The sequence below is a fragment of the Prionailurus viverrinus genome, chromosome C1 (assembly GCF_022837055.1).
Source record: "Prionailurus viverrinus isolate Anna chromosome C1, UM_Priviv_1.0, whole genome shotgun sequence".
Lineage (NCBI taxonomy): Eukaryota > Metazoa > Chordata > Mammalia > Carnivora > Felidae > Prionailurus > Prionailurus viverrinus.
The window spans coordinates 15,099,716-15,116,852 of record NC_062568.1 but is presented as its reverse complement, the minus strand read 5'-3'; positions in this window follow the sequence as shown (position 1 = coordinate 15,116,852).

Genomic DNA, 17,137 nt, shown 5'->3' with positions numbered 1-17,137 from the left:
AACCACATTGCTGTTCAAAGGGCCAGGCTCTGCACCCCCCCCCTTCCCTGGCTGTCTTCAGCGTCCAGGTCGGCTTTCATCACCACCTCAGGTTGAGAGATTTCCAGGCAGCCCTGGGCTTGCTGAAGGTACCAGTAACATACTTTTGGACTCTAAGCCAAGAGGCACAAGACATACATCTGACTGAAAGAAGAGAAGAGGAGCAGGGCGGAGCACGCCAGGTTGTGTCAGAGCCACCCTTTCCCCCCCTGCAGGCTTTAACTCTGTGTTCTGAGGTTTCAGAAGGAGCTGACAGGTGTCAGCTACAGCATGTCAGGCACCATGTAAGACACTTCACACGCAATGTCTCTTTCCAGAATCCTCACCACAACTCCATCCGAGCCCATGGACTCTTCTGTGAAATGAAAATATTAGATTTCATCCCAGTCACAGTCACTCAGACAAGAGAGAAGATTCTGATATGAGCCCATCTGCCTTTATAGCCCAGGGGCTTTCAACTACGCCGGGCCACCTACCCGTACCAGGAGCCAGGAGACTAGGTTCGCTATTCTAGCTCAGTGCCCCACTCATCCCGGAAGTTCTCAGTGCTTTCCTCTATCAGATGCATATGTAAACCCACCACCCCCTCCACCTCCCAGTTCCTTCCACCCTCAGATTATTTTTGAACTGTATGTGCCACGATGGGCAAAGGTATCAAACATTTGGTGGGAACAAGAAATGAGAGAAATTATTGCTGCTTTTCTGTTTATGTGTCTGCATGCTCACCTCTTACTTCCTCAACTACCGTAAGATTCTTGAGCTAGACACCATAATGTATACAACCGTTCGTGGTGCTCCTTCCCCCACCTACAAGTCCCTTACGGCTTGAAGGATACAGGAGGTGCTCAAAAAATACTGAAGATGGAACATACTCAGAATCAGGTGGGATGATAGAGGTCTTTCAGACCAACCTCCTCTCTTTGGAAATCAAAGTTCTGAGGGGCCCAGAGAAGCCAGGCTTGGGTCCTTGCCTACCGTTTCTCAGTAAAGAACTCTATGTACAACCACATTCGTCTGCAGAGTTTTCCAGAAGGTAGAAGCCAAGGTGCATAGACATGCAGCTAATTTCAGGTGTGGGCTGGTGTCGTTCTCTGAGCTAATAGATCTTTTATTTTATACATTTTTATAATACTAATATTATACTACAAAGTAGTACCAGTTAAGATGTCCAAGGAATGTTGGTAAGGAAGTCAACCAAAACCAGCCACCCTGATCGTTTTGGTTTAAATTCCAAAGTTTATTGGCCTGAAAAGTTAAAGTTAACTAGATGATCATACTTCAAACACAGGGTTATTTCTTTACATTATGAAGCGGTCTTTGTATTACTGCATTTGCCCTTTCCCAAAACTCTGTGAGCTGGGCAGGGCACGGATTATCTTTATTTCACAGGTGAATATCCCAAGGCTCAGACATGAGCAGGCATGGGAGGCCTCTTCTCTGATTTCCAGCCCAGGTCATCAGGCAGGTGGAAGGGTAGGCCCGGTTGGGCTTAGTTGCAGGTTGGAGAATGTGGGTAGGCCACACTGGAGAAAATATGGACGTGTTCCAGTGTGAGTTCCTGCTGGCCAGGAAGGACCCCTGCTCTGCGGGCGCCATATCCCAGGACCTCTCTGTCCCAGCTTGCTCACTCGCTTTGAGCCCAGCGCAGAAGGATTCTGCCTGCTTCCAAGCTGGCCCTTTCTACTAGTGGGGATCAGGAGCCAGAGTTTTCTGCTGGTGACTGCTCTTTCCCAATATTCTCCTGTGGTATCATATTTTCTCAGCTTGTTCTTAAACTCATCTTCCTGACCGTCTCAGTCCTCATTGACCTTTTCTCAGGTCATGGAAAGTGAGTTCACCGAGGGACTCCAATACCGCCTTGCCGATGCATCTCCCTGGAGAGGGAAGCTTCTTCTCCGGTTCATGCCCACTCCCGCCCCTGAAAAAGAGACTCAGTTCTGTCCATCAAGCACTTTTCACACACCCCCCTCACACACCTCTTCTAGATACTCGGCCTCAGCAGAATAGCCAGGACTATCTATTCATCGTACCTTCAAGTCCCAGTTCTGTAACCAAATAAACTTTATAGGTTGACTTGATCCATCCCCCACACCTACCCCAACACCTTACAGTTGAAGTATCAGAGACTGGGGAGGTTCAGGGATTTCTGTCCAAGTTCCATCAGTCCTTCCATTGTTAAGCTAGAAGAAAACCCCTTGGCTCCCACATTCGTTCTGTCACTGTGACTCACTGCCACCGTCACCACCCTCTCCTCTGTCTTGGTTCAGGGACTCTTCATCATCTTTCAGTAGAACCTCAGTGAAATCCTCCTAAGGTTACTTGCTCCCAGGTTTATCTCCTTCGAATCTATTCCACTGGGAAGTGTGATTGGATCACATTTGAGATGAAGACAGATCATTCCATATCAAACTTCTGAGACGCATCCTGTGGACCACAGGATAAAGTTTACATCTCTCTGCCTGACTTACAAGACACCCTTGCCCCCACGCCCTCCTGTCCCTGCATGTTTCGCTCCGTCTCATTCCATTTCCCACCGTGTGGCTTATACCCCAACCATGCCAGCCTCTTTGTGAGCATGCCTGGTGTTTGCATCCTAAGTATGATATTCCAGTGCCTTTGCACATTTCCTTCTCAACCTAGACTGTCCTTCTCCATATCTTCTTCACAGAAAACTCCTCTTTAAAAATTAGTCTGACATCACAGCTTCTCTGAAGTCTGCGCCTACAGAGAGAAACACGTAAATGTCTCTAGCTTTTCAGTATATATATTTTTTGTTGCACATATAACATTTAATCATACTGCATTTTGTGGAGTGTTGGCTTATTTGTCTCGTTGTAATCTAAGCACATTAAAGGCAGAATTCGAATTTTCTTTTTTCTTCTTTATATCCCCTACCGTGTCTAGGTCAAGGTTGTGCTAACGTTAGGAGCTCCTTACGTGCTGCTATGGCTGGGCAAGGCACAGAGGCTGCACATTAGAGAATTTCAGACACCGTCCTTTTTTTTTTAAATTGTTTTAAAATGTTTACATTTATTTATTTTTGAGAGACAGAGAGAGACAGAGCATGAGCAGGGGAGGGCAGAGAGAGAGAGAGAGACACAGAATCCGAAGCAGGCTCCAAGCTCTGAGCTGTCAGCCCAGAGCCCGAAGCGGGGCTCGAACCCACGAACCGTGAGATCATGACCTGAGCCGAAGTCGGACGCTCAACCCACTGAGCCATCCAGGCGCCGCTCAGATACTGTCCTTTAAAGGAAGTAGAATCACTCACAACCAAAGCTTTCATCCCTATCCTATTAAGAATATTCTATTGGGGCAGCTGGGTAGCTCAGTTGGTTAAGCGGCTTAGTCTTGATTTCAACTCTGGTCATGATCTTGCAGTTTGTGAGATCAAGGCTCCGCACTGGTAGTGTGGGGCCTGCATGGGATTCTCTCTTCCCCCCTCTCTGCCCCTTCCCCTATCACACTCTCTTGCATGTGCCCTCTTTCTCTCAAAATGGATGAATACATTTTAAAAAATATTTTTAAATTTTTACTTATTTTTTAAAAATTAAAAAAAAATGTTTATTTACTTTTGAGAGAGAGAGAGAGTACAAGCAGGGTAAGGCAGAGAGAGCGAGACACAGAATCGGAAGCAAGCTCCAGGCTCTGAGCTGTCCGCACAGAGCCCAACACGGGGCTGGAACTCACTTACTATGTACTCTCCAAATAAGTCTCACTTTGTTTTCTATGCTATGTCCCGTGAGTAGCATACTTAACAGCATTTTATTTAATTGTGTATTTTTCCCCAAGTGGAGATGAATTCTGTGATTATAAAGGTAGCACATGCTCACTGTAAAACATCCCAACAATGGAAACGTGTAAAAAAAAGACTAGACTCTACAATGATTTCGACACCTTGAGTAAACCACTGTTAACATCATGAGGAATATCCATTCAGACTTTTTCCTGAGAATGTGCACTTAGAAACATGACACACATTTTCCTTAAGTAGGGTAGTACTACATACACATGGTTTGTAACCTTCTCCTGTTTTCCTTAAAATATGATAGCTATATTTCCATTGGTAAGGCATATAGATCCATGCAATCAGTTTGGAATGGATGGTAATATCCCAATACACCATATGCCATAATAAGGCATATACGTTGTTTCCATGTTCCATGTTCTGCTATTATAACAATGCTATGATAAAAATATCATGAAAATTTGTCTCTTCCCTTTTGGCCAGGCTCAGAAGTAACCATGAGAGCCTATGTTTAATTTGTATTTCTTTTCTTTTTTAAATTTTTTTTAACGGTTACTTATTATTGAGAGAGAGAGAGAGAGAGAGAGAGAGAGAGAGAGACAGAGCATGACCATGGGAGGGGCAGAGAGAGAGGGAGACACGGAACCCGAAGAAGGCTCTAGGCTCTGAGCTGTCAGCACAGAGCCCGGTGAGAGGCTCGAACTCAAACGCGGGATCATGACCTGAGCCGAAGTCAGAAGCCCAACCGACTGAGCCACCCAGGCGCCCCTAATTTGTTTTTCTTTGATCCTTAATAAGGTTGAGTTCATTAAGTTGAGTTCATAAGTTCACTGACCGGACATAGTATTTCTTTTGTGAATTACTTTTTTTTTTTTTTAATTCCCTTGTTTATTTTCTCATTTGGGTGTTTCTCATTTGCTTTTTGGTTTCTAGGATCAATTTAAATGAAATAGTCATCTCTGTTCAGTCACATATGTTACAACACATGGATAGAAGTAACCTCAGACGTATTTTAGCATAGCCCTCCCATTGTACAGATTAAACTGTCTAGAGAAAGGGGGTGAGTCACTGAGGTCTCATGATTATATGGCCAATTTTTCCAGTGACTCAGTAAGATTTATTGACTCACATTACTTACATTTCTATTGTACCACCCAGCCTTTCTTTATAAAACAAAATATACTTCTAAATTGACCAACGTTTGATATCATAGAAAGCTTCCTGTGGGAAAAAAATAAAAATAATAGCATTTTTTGGTCTATTCTGCCATTTGCCCTTTTCTAACCAAGGATTCTTTTTACTTGAACAGAAGAAGGAGGCACTGGGGAGGAGATACCAGCGTTACAAATGTTGCTATTTGGAGAAGAAAAACAGGTGGTAACCCCTCAGTAGTCTTTGCGAGACTGGTGAAAACTGCTTAAATTTTGCAATTACTTTTTTATTAATAAAAAATGTTTTGACTTTCTTTGTGCAGCTATTATGTAGATGGTTTCTTGGCTGCCATTTTTCAACAGGGGATGAGGGCACCTCTAAGAAGCTGCTAATTGCACGGTGCCCGTGGCTGGGAGAATATTTGAGGGCTGCTGTCTTGATGGGAGGCATACTTGCATCTGTTTTTTATGCCTTTCCAAAATGGAATTCCATTTGCTTCCCCCTTTGTTATGGGGAGGGAAATGGCAGAACCCCATCATCATTCATCATGATGAGTAAAATAAACACTTGCCTATCAGATTTTTCTCATGCGTCATTTATCCCGGGAGAAGAATATTATTAGTACCGAGCCTAAAAGCTGGGTTGAGGAAGGAGTAATAATGATCAGTTGGAGGGGGGAAAAAAAAGGAATAGAGTAAGGGGTACGGAAGCCACCGAAGTGCATTATTTGCTAATAGATGGTTCCAGACTTCCTCTCTTAAGAAAGATTGGGACACTTGTGCACTGCAGAACGGGGGAGGGGAGGAGAGCCAGACTCCCTAAAGGGTAAAAACCAGGGAAGTGAAGCAGGTGTTTCCTGCTACTTGTACCTCAGAGGAAACTTCAGAGCCCTCGGAGGGAGATTTCCACAGTGGCCCGAACCAGAGGAAGCCATACTTTTCCATCAGCCTTAATTCAGAGGTCAGACGCATCAGCCGTCACCTCTCAGACTTCCTCTCCCTGTCTCTCTCAATCTCTGACAGTATCCCTAGTTTTAAGTCAGGGAAAAGTTAATACACGTGTTCGCACAGGTTATTGTATAGACGATTCTTGCTACCCTCCTTTCTCAGCTTCTCCGCTCTTTTGTTTATTTACCTGTATCCACCGTGACTTTCTTTCTTTCATTAGTGGGAGCGTTGGTATTAGTGCTTAATATGCTTCATTTTTCCTCCGACATTAAAATTTTAAAAACAGTAAAATATGCACGTGGCACGTTACCTTGAACTTGCGCGCTATGACACTAACGTGTGCTTGCCATTTAGCTCTAAAAAGAGGCTATTTACTTTTCTACAAAATCAGTTGGAAAACCAAGACACGTGGGAAGCAAACGGTAAATACTTGTGTTAATGTATCAGCTAGGTCTTTTTTTTCTTTTCTTTTTTTTTTTTTTTAAAGATTATCTTTTTTTTTTTTAATTTTTTTTTCAACGTTTTTATTTATTTTTGGGACAGAGAGAGACAGAGCATGAATGGGGGAGGGGCAGAGAGAGAGGGAGACACAGAATCGGAAACAGGCTCCAGGCTCCGAGCCATCAGCCCAGAGCCCGACGCGGGGCTCGAACTCACGGACCGCGAGATCGTGACCTGGCTGAAGTCGACGCTTAACCGACTGCGCCACGGAGGCGCCCCACAGCTAGGTCTTTTTAAATGTTTCTCTTCCTGTTCTCTCTCTTCCGCCCTCCTTCCCCCGTTACGTGTTTTTGCAGCGCTCTCTCTGTTTCTTTCTAGCAGTGAAGTGCCCAGGAAAAGAATAATAAAGTTGACGTGTGTCGGTGCGGATGTGGGTGTGTGTATGCATGTATAAGCCATACACCCAAATACTGGAAAGCAATTAAAAAAATGTTAAATATACATTTGAGTATTTCAGATTAAGGGAGAGTAAAACGGGGAAGAAGAAGGAAAGGGAAGCGGAAGGAGAAAGAGACAGAGGACTGAACAGAGAAAGGAAGAGCAAGATGGATGAGCTGGGACACTTGCTACACAGAGAAAATGCCATATATCATCCAGATGTTTTGTCTACGGCAGACCAAACATCAGGCTTTTGGGAAACATTTGGAAGATACAATGCTCCTTTCACTGCACAGACAACTGTTGACAGTCTTATCGCCTCTTTCTCTGTGTGTATGTGTCTATCCCTTTCAAGCCTTTTTGTGGTCAAATTATAAAGGCCTGTTTAGTGGGCGGGTGACGTCACACTGACCACAAAAGCTTATATTTCCTGCTACTAAATACACAGCCCCTGCTGACGAAGTAATCATTACAGAGCGAGCTTGTTCCGCCGAGGTCACCCCAAGTGGGGATAAAGGCACTGGGGGAGGGGCCCAGTTGAGAGAGCAGAGCCATTATTCCCAAACGTGTCTGTCTGTCTGCTGATCCTCATCTTGTTAGAACCGAATGATGAAAATAGAGGTCCCTTTGTGCTTCCTCCAGACCTTTGTCTCTAGGGATGCTGGGGCATACTGGGACTCAGCATGGTGGAGAAAAAGGAACAGATGAAATCCAGGTCTGATTCCAATCTTCCCATTTATATGCTGAGTGCCTTTTACCTCTCCAGGTCTAATCATTATAATACCCGTTTTACTGAAGAGGAAAGAGCCCCGTGTAGGGATCAAATGAGAGCATGCATTTTTAAATGGTTGGTTTTATTTTTAGGGTGCTATTCAAATCTTCATATCATTTCTTCGGGGCTCCCACCCACTTGCCTTGTGATGAACAGGAACTACAATTCTCGATTTTGAGAGTAGACAGTACAGGGTAGGTTTTCGTTTTGCAAATTCCTTTTTATTTTACTTGTTTATTTTTCCAGAGGTCACTAGGAAAGAATTTTTTTTTTCAATGAAGAGAAATAAATGAACTTAAGTGCTAAAACGAAGGCTTGTCAAGTTGAGCAAAGGAAGCCACACCAAATACTAGGGAACCGCAAGAAAACAAGAGAGGATCTGGGGGAGACCTCATGGGAGAAATACTATTGGGGTTGGGTAGAGTGCAGGATAGGCCATGTCCACGAACTCTTAGGTACTACCTGACATTAAACTGGACTCATCTAAGGGCTTATGCCAGAAGTCTTTGGCATCCCAAACCTCAGATGGCATGAAACCGTATGAATGCACATTTTGAGTATTTTATGCATTCAGGCTAATTTCAACATTGAGAGAAGTGGAAAACTACTGCTCAGCCAAGATCATACAGAATTTTCCTACTCTCAGTCCTGAATTTTTGACGAAGCAGGATTCAAATTCCCTACATTTTTTTCTTATTTTTATTTTTTCCCCCTTCTGGTGAAAGACTATTACACATAGGGCCTCAAACCCAAAAAGTACTTTGGAATGAGTCCATGTGACATTCTCTGCAAAAGGAAACGTTTGCCATTATCCATATAATTTAGGTGGTCTGGACAACCAGTCTGAATATTCCAGCTGCTGACAAATTTCTGTAGGCCAGGATTGACTAGGTTGGTTCTCTATATAAAGTAAAAAATCGGACAATTGCCATGTTCCTTTGGGCCGTGTATGCCCACCAGGCCCATACTGGGGCAGCCTTTCTGCCAGAGCTACTGGCTAAGTTTAAGGCCTCTGGTAGGCCCAAAGCCAGTTCAGTTCACCTGATCTGAGGCTATGGTTGAGTTGGCGCGTCTCAGCTATTCCCCACAAGCTGCCGCCCCCTGGCTCAGGCATAAAGCCTTGGCTCCATTAATCATCCTTTTCCTGGAGCATATTAGACGAGCTTCTGGCTAGGAGTAGAACTATCATTTTCATTTCCTAATTTTAAAAAGTGTGTGTTTGGTAACAGAGGGAAGACAGGCCAGAAAGGCCACTTCAAAGTCCCACCATATGGAAAAAAATGCAGAGAGAAGGTTCTGGGCCACTTTCCTCTGAACTCACCTCCCCTGTAGTGCTGGGGAACATGCCAGAAGATGAGGTCTGTGTTGGGAGGGGAGCCTGAACTTGCAGCGAGGATGGCCACCATCAGTTTCGGGTGGGTTCAGCTGTTAAAGGTAGAGCTCTGAAAACAGAACTGAAGGAGTCAAGATAGAAGTTCAAGTGTGGTGTTAAGCTAATGAAAGAGTCAAAAAACAGAGAATATGCAGAAATTGGTGGCCAGAACTTAGCAAAATATAAAATCCTGAGGAGGAAAAAAAAAGTCACTTAAAAGATAGCAGCCAAGCAAGCAAGTTGATCAAAGCCAAGTCAATTAGTCAAGATATCAGGCTCAGTATCTCTGACACCAAAAAGGACCTAAAAATGGAGACAGTGTCCTATATAGAGCACGTCCAGGAAAAGCGAGATTTCTGAGGAGAAAGATTGGGATGGAGTCAGAAAGCAGAAGGGGAAGGCTCTATTTGGCCCACAGTGGAGGAAGGGAGCCACAGGGCAATGCCTGGGCCAAATGTTAGGATAGTGGAAGCCAGAGGATCAAAATCAGGAAGGTTCCGACACAGTACGAAAATGAAAGTCATGGATCCATAATTCAGAATATAGGTAAATTAACTAGAGATTAAGAGCAGGAGAGCATCCTCCTTAGTGAATTCAGCTGGCTCTACAAAAAACCACTTCTATGACTAGAGACTTCTTTCACAGGGACTAGTTGCTGTGGGGGGTGTTCATTGCCACCAAGGAGCTAAACGCTGCTTCAGAAAAATGAAAGTCTCCTATCTTTTCTATTGCAGCATGAACCCAATCAAGCAACTGAGTTCTTCCTTTCTTTCTTTCTTTCTTTCTTTCTTTCTTTCTTTCTCTTTCTTTCTTTCTTTCTTTCTTTTCTTCTTTCTTTCTTCCTTCCTTTCTTTCTATTATCTATCATCTATCATCTATCATCTATCTATCTATCTATCTGTCATCTATCTTTCTATTTATCTACCTACTTATTTTTATGGATAAGCACATTCCATACATAGTTATGATACCAAAGAAGTCCTTTTCAACACAATATTCAACTTAATTGTTATAAGTGAAAAGCTTAGGCCCTCAGTCTAAGGTATAATTCCCATGATTCCAAGCAACCTTTTTGATTATTTTTCCCATTTTGGGTTCACATTTGGCTGAATTAACTTGATTGACTGTTTTGGCCTTGTGTAGATGCTTCCTCATTGACCCAAACAATCCGTTGGTTAATATTACTCAGGATAACCTACAACTTAATTGGCTGATTTTTTTTGTCTTTTTCAAAGTGTAATGGCATTATGTAGACTCATTTTATATTTGTGAGAGTTTCCTCAGTGTATTTTATTTAGCCTGAGATTAGTTTTCCTGGAACCTTAAGTACAGAGCACTTCAGGAGCAGAGACAATACCTTGGGTGATGCCCAATGTAAATCTCATGGTTCAGAGACAATCTTGTGGCCAAACATGAGGCTCATCAGATGTCAGGCTTTCCAAAAGTAGATGCAGAAGGCTCCCATCTGTCTAACTCCTGCTGCTTGTCCCCGACAATCATCACGTCGCCCATGTTGTTTTCAGAATTCAGAGCCTAAAGATCCACCTTACTTTTTCTTAGAAACTTGGGAAGCAGACCTTACTCCTTTTCATTTTTTCAAATTGCATGTGAATTCTACTGTATTTAGCATAACCCAAGCTTAGCATCTGAATACATGTTTCATAGCCAATAGCTTTGTCTATTACCCATAATTACATACTGTATCTCAGGACACACAACCGATGTGGTCATCTACTATTGTCAGTCAATGTAACGTCAATACTGACCCTTGCTTTGTGCTTTGGGTGAGAAGTAGAGCGAGGTCCATGTAGTAGTCTAGTGCCCTCTTGTGGCTTTCAAACCAAGAGTTTAAAGTTCCTTTATAGAATTAGAGCTATATGTAGAATCACGAGTTTGTGTTTTGTTTTGTTTTTAAGTTTATTTATTTATTTTGAGAGAGACAGAGATACCATGAGGGGAAAGGCAGACACAGAGGGAGACAGAGAATCCCAAGCAGCCTCTGTGCTGCCAGCACAAAGCCCAGCTCAGGGCTCGAACTCGCAAAACTGTGATAACATGACCTGATTTGAAACCAAGAGTTGGACGCTTAACCGTCTGAGCCACCCAGGAGCCCAGAGAATCACAGATTTGAGGCCATTGTGAAGTTAACTTTTATCATCTGTCCTTTGTCTCAGTAATACTACCTTCTTCTTGCAAAGAATAGTAAGTAATGGTAGACCCACTCTACTCTGATCTTAGAAGAGCCCTTAGAAGTGTGGAGATTAATTCAGGGTGTTGGGCTTTTAAAGGGACCTATAGAACTTAGTACACTGTGGACACATATTACGTGATCAGTAAACATTGATTGAAATCCCTTTACCAACCCGATGATGCCTGTTAGTTTTTCCATTTACTCTTACATTTACTTACTCATTTGGTATGAATACTTTGGTATGCTTAATCTGAAATCCAGAGAAGAATTATGAAGGATATAACAAGTGAACCTGAAAACTTTGAAGATTTGTCCTGTGAACAAATGAGATATTATGGATAGCTCCAGTGCAGCAAAAGTGAAAATTATAGGTATTGGTTTAATATAAGGAAGAATTTTTTTTAATGAGGGCAATTGTATGACACCAGAACATGTCTGGGGATATGTTTCCATCCCTTGAAACAGTCTAGCCAGGGTGAGTTAATTTGATATGGAAATTTACAGGGGAATTTCTCTGCTGGACTAGTTGAACTTCGATAAAAATCTCAGATTTTTAGAATTTGAAGAGTCTATAAATACATCCAAAAAAAGAACACAGCTTCTTTCCACTACTCAATTAAATAATTCTCATTGGTAAAAGTTCTCTAATTTCAACGTGGAACCATCCCAATACATTGCAAGTTCATATGTACCATTACCATTTCTAGAAAATCAAAATGTGTACGTATGTTTGTGTGTCCACATGCATGTGTTTGCCCAATCTTGTTTTCACTACTTACCTGGCTCTGATTATCTAAAATGGAGTAAGACCTTTGGTCTTTTGCTTCCAAACCTGACAAGCTGTCACTTAACTTCTTTTTGTTTTAAGCAAACTTTTTACATTAGTGCCTGATTGCATACGATGGCAACTTACATATTAGAAAAAAATATGCAAATTTACTTGGTTCCAGTTGTGTGGCATATGACAGGTATATTAATACCTATTAATTATGTCTTAATTAACTAATACATATGAAGGCAGTTACTCGCTCATCGTATGGCAAAAGGAGGAGGCAAAAAGTTAACTTGAGAAGATTATTCATGAAATGAAAGAGTTTAATTTTGGTACCGCAAATTGCAGGGACAGTGAAAGTCACCATCCCTCTCTAGTTCATACTGGTTTAAACTAGAGGCTGGAAGACAAGACTTATGTCTCTTTCCAGCATAATTTCTTGCTTTTTTAAAGAAGTAGAATTATTTTAGAGGTACTGATTGATTGGGACTTTTATTGCTGCTGTTGTTTTGAGTATGTTTCATATTTAGTCAACGCAATCTTCTCTATGCTTTTTTTCTGTACCCTAAACATCAGAGACAGGAAACAGCTAGTCCATCCCATCCTGCCAAAATGAGGTTAACATTAGAAGCCACCGAGTGGTAATCCCTTGGGCCCACAGTTTAAAGCTAGGTCCCAGAGCTGCCTTCCCCTTGTTCCTTCTCTCCCCCAAAGACCTCATCACACTTACTAGGTTGGAATTGGGTGGGAAGGGGGTTGAGGGTTTTCTGGGGTGAGAAGCTGATCTACCCTTGTTAGGCCAAAACTTCAAAAATCTTGAGGTTCAAGGAAAGTTCAGGTCCAGGACTCAAGCCGGTTTGAGACTTTCTTCTCTTCTTCCTCACAGTACTTTATCCACCCTTTGTCCTGACAGAAAAGCCAATGGCCCATGTCACAAACCTTGCTGACAGTCCTAGGTTATAGGGAAGAATTCTCTCCCCTCTTCATCTCCGTGGGAGAGAACACACTGGATTGCCACTAGCCTGTGAAATAAACCACCCACCTGGTTCATGGAACCGTTTCAAGGCCAGAAAAGCCAGCCTTACTCAGCTGTGCCATATGGGAGAGAAGAAACCATGTTTTTCTCCATATGGATTTGTCACAGATTACTAAGAGGCATTTGCTCTTTGTCTCAGCCAAATGCCTTGATTCCTAAAACACATGAGAAGACGTGCTTGCTTAACTTGCCAGGGAATTGGATACGTACTTCATAAAGCAAATCAAAACTAAAACTGTGTTGGGCCATTCTGTCCCTACCTCATTGGAGAGACATCCCTGCAAATGGACAGCTAATCCTTTTAATGAGCAAAATACCCGAAGGCTTTTCTGGGGCGAAGCCAGTGTTCAACTGCCCCTTGCTGCACAGCTACAGAATACAGACTTTTTGAGCAGGGAAAATCTTAGAGATAATCAAACCCCTCTCCCCCACCTCACTTTCCATGTGAGAACTGGGGCCCAGAGAGGGAAGGTGACTTATGTAAGACTGCTTAGCTGTGTTGTGGCATACTGGACTCATGGTCAAGTCCTTCACTCTTTATTCTCTTCTCACATGTTGTAGTTCCCTTCACCCTGTCTTCTAGATAACCCCCTAGAGTGAATTTACTGCTATTTCTTTTCCAGACTCTCACCCCTTGCTTACAAATCCAGTGGATAAAGGATTATGATTTCCTTACTATCTTTCCCTCCATGATAAAATTTGTATTGATGCCTCTATTGTTTTCTTAGCTACTGCCATTTTTACTCACTACCATGAAGCAGGAACATAAGACAATAGGGCAAACCTCAGCATTAGCAGTAAAGACCTGTGAATCAAATAATATAAGAAAGCCACATCCTTTGACTAACAGCAGAAAGAACCAATTTCCAAGGTGGGTGCTACACCTTAGGTTCTTTTCTTTATGTCCTACATGCGTGGGAAAGTATTAAATCCTTCCAAATTCATGCCAGAAGTACAAAATGACTCAAGGCCTTCATAGCTAGGCCTTCTCAAGGAAACAAGAAAGAATTTTCCAAAGTTTCCTGTCAGGTGTGGTCCCTGACCAGTCTGAGCATTCTCCTTTAGAATCAGAGGCTGCCATATTTGGACATGCTCTTGAAGCAGTGTCTATACAGAAGAGACAGCCCATGGATCCACCATAGAAATTCTTGATTTGAATCTATTGTGCTGTGTGTGAAACCCTGAGCCCTTCTTCATTTGTAAAATAAGAATAATAGTATCAACTTCTTAAGGTAGTTGTGATTAAAGAAGATATGACATATATAATGATTAGCACTGAATAACTGCTCAAAATTTGTTATTTATCATCCTTTTCTTCTTTCCAGAGTAATCTAAGCTTAGCGACTGCTTCATTGGGATAGTTTTCTTTACTAAGGGACCCAAAACAAATTGTCTCATAAGACTAGTGCGAAAGAGTGCTGATTGCCAGTGAATTGCTCCATAAAGTTCATTATCTCTAGAATTATTCTTACTCATCATATAGAAGTTCCTCTTTTTAAGTTTATTTATTTTTCAGAGAGAGAAAGAGGGAGTGAGAGGCGTAGAGACATGGAGAGAGAGAATCCCAAACATACTCCACACTTTTAGCACAAAGCCCAACATGGGGCTCAAACCCACGGACCATGAGATCATGACCTGAGCCAAAATCAAGAGTCGGACCCTTAACCAACTGAGCCACTCAGGTGCTCCTCCTATAGAAACTTCTGTAAGCAGATTAGTAGAAAGGAGAGGTAGGCTGTGAAGGAAGACAGAGGAGAACCATAGCAGTAAAGGTAACTATTCCCCACAAAAATTAGGGCTGCCTACTGACAGTGTGTGTGTGTGTGTGTGTGTGTGTGTGTGTGTTGCACATACATGAGTATAGGTACCTGTGTACATGTGTGTGTTTCTCATCTGCCCCTTCTTAAACTTGTTCTTAGAACCGTTTTTTTCTCTTTCATTGTAACATGTTTGGCTTCCATTAAATCCATTAATCACTTCCAGAATTAGTGACCATATTCAGCCTCAAGAAAGAGTTGGAAGGGTTAAATAGTTAAATACAAATGTAAAGTCTTATATTTCCAGTCAATTAGGAATCTAAAATTAAAAGGCAAAGGATGCAGAACAGAACATGAAACCAAAGCTCAATATTTGGAAGCATGACCAATGCCATTACCTCTCCATTTTATTCAGAAATGCTTTGGCCTATGATCTCAGAGAACCTCTACTACCAAATTCTTCCTCCTCCTACTCCTACCAGGTGTGAATATCATCTACAGGAGAGCAAAATTAGTTCCTGGATCAAGCATTGAGGATAAAGTACAGAATCTTTAGTTCTATAAATCGATCTATCTTGAAAGAGGCAGCACTTTCTGTTACATGTTCCCATGATGGCACAGACAGAGTTAAGTACAGAGAAGGAGAGAAAAAGAGAAATTCAGGTCAGCCTTTGAGGTGGCACCTCTTTTCTTTTTTGTGTGTGTTTATTTATTTATTTTGAGAGAGAGAGAGAGAGAGAGAGAGAGAGCGAGCATGAGTGGGGAAGGGACACAGAGACAGAGAGAGAAAGAATCCCCAGCAGGCTCCGTGAGGTCAGCGCAGGGCCCGACATGCGCTTCATCTCATGAACTGTGAGATCACGACCTGGGCCAAAGTCAAGAGTTGGATGCTTAATTGACTGAACCACCCAAGTGCCCCACCTCTAATTTTCTTTATCCACATTCTTTTCAAGTGTTGAGGAGCACAGCTATCGGTGCAGTTGGTAGATGAAGGTACATGACTGAAGTATATTCAGGAACTGATGTCCATCCGTGTTGTTCCGATTAGCAGATTGTAGTTGTGATAGTAATTGAGCTGTCCCTCCAGTGGTGCTTTAATTTCTGAAATAATGACAATTCCTTATTGGGGTTTTGTATTGGGAATGGAAGAATGATAAAATTCCGGGACACCTACGTGGCTCAGGTAGTTGAGCATCGGACTCTTGATTTCAGCTCAGGTCATGATCCCAAGGTCATGGGATCGAGCCTTGAGTCGGGCTCTGTGCTAAGCATGGAGCCTGTTTATGATTCCTTCTCTCTCTCCCTCGGTCCCTCTCCCCCACTCGTGCTCTCTCTCTAATAAAAAAAAAGAAAGAAAGAATGGTTACATCCCAATGCCTCATGTTTTCAAGTTATCTCTGTCTTTCTCACTTCTAAAAATGAAGCTGGGAGAGGTTAAGTGAGTAACTTGTCCAAGGCTACTCTCCTAGTACACAGCCATCTGTCAGTATGCATCCAGAGCTCTCATTACGACTTACAAAGAAGCTGAGTTATCAATCAATGTAAAAACAGAGCCAGTATTGAATCAGGATAATATGTAGTTTAGACATCGAGTAGAATGGAGAGATAATTTGTCTAGTCTGGTTTGAGATGTGTCCCCCAAAATTCAGGGGAAAGGCTTTCGAGGAACATGGTCTAAAACACTGCTTCTCAAATATCAAGGTACATAGAAGTCACCAGAAATCTACTGATTTAGTAGGTCTAGGGTAAGGCCTGAACTTACGCATTTCCAACAAGCTCCCAAGTCATGATGAAGCTACTAGTCTACACTCTACACTTTGAGTAGCAAGGGTCTAAGAGACAGCTGAAGAGTGTAAAGGAGACAACCCAGAATTGCTGGAGAGAAACCATTCCTGGAGTTTTGGCAACATTACATCATGAATTCAACTTGTTGTGTAGCTACATAGGCTCCTGGGGTGGGTGGTATATTGTCCCTCTCACCTGTTATTCTCTTGCCTAAGCTCCAAGGTCTTGGTTCTGGAATCTAGAGAGAGAATCAGCCAGCAAAAGCTGAGGAAGGGCATGTTTATACTTCGGGGAACTCGACCCTGATCAGGCACTTTTACAGAGGATCGTTTGGAGAATATTAGTGAAAATACACTTGGTTCAATCGTTTGTTTTATAAAGGAGAGCAACCATGATGAGAAGTGACCTTTTGGCCTAATGGATATCAAGCATCAACAAAAGGCTGGCAGTGGAGAACACGTTGAGCTCTTTTTGTCCACCGTACCTGAAAGACAGGATTGTGAGACGGAGACTTTGCATCACTTTCAATTATTCCCTGAGTCTACAAGGTGGGAGCTGATGGGATCTGAGGCATCTCAGGTGACATGTAGAAAAGTAGAAGGAAAAAGATCGAAACATATTAAAATGCTAGTAATTACTGCCTTTGAGTGGGGACATCCTTTTTTTTTTTTTTTGCTATGTGAACGTTTA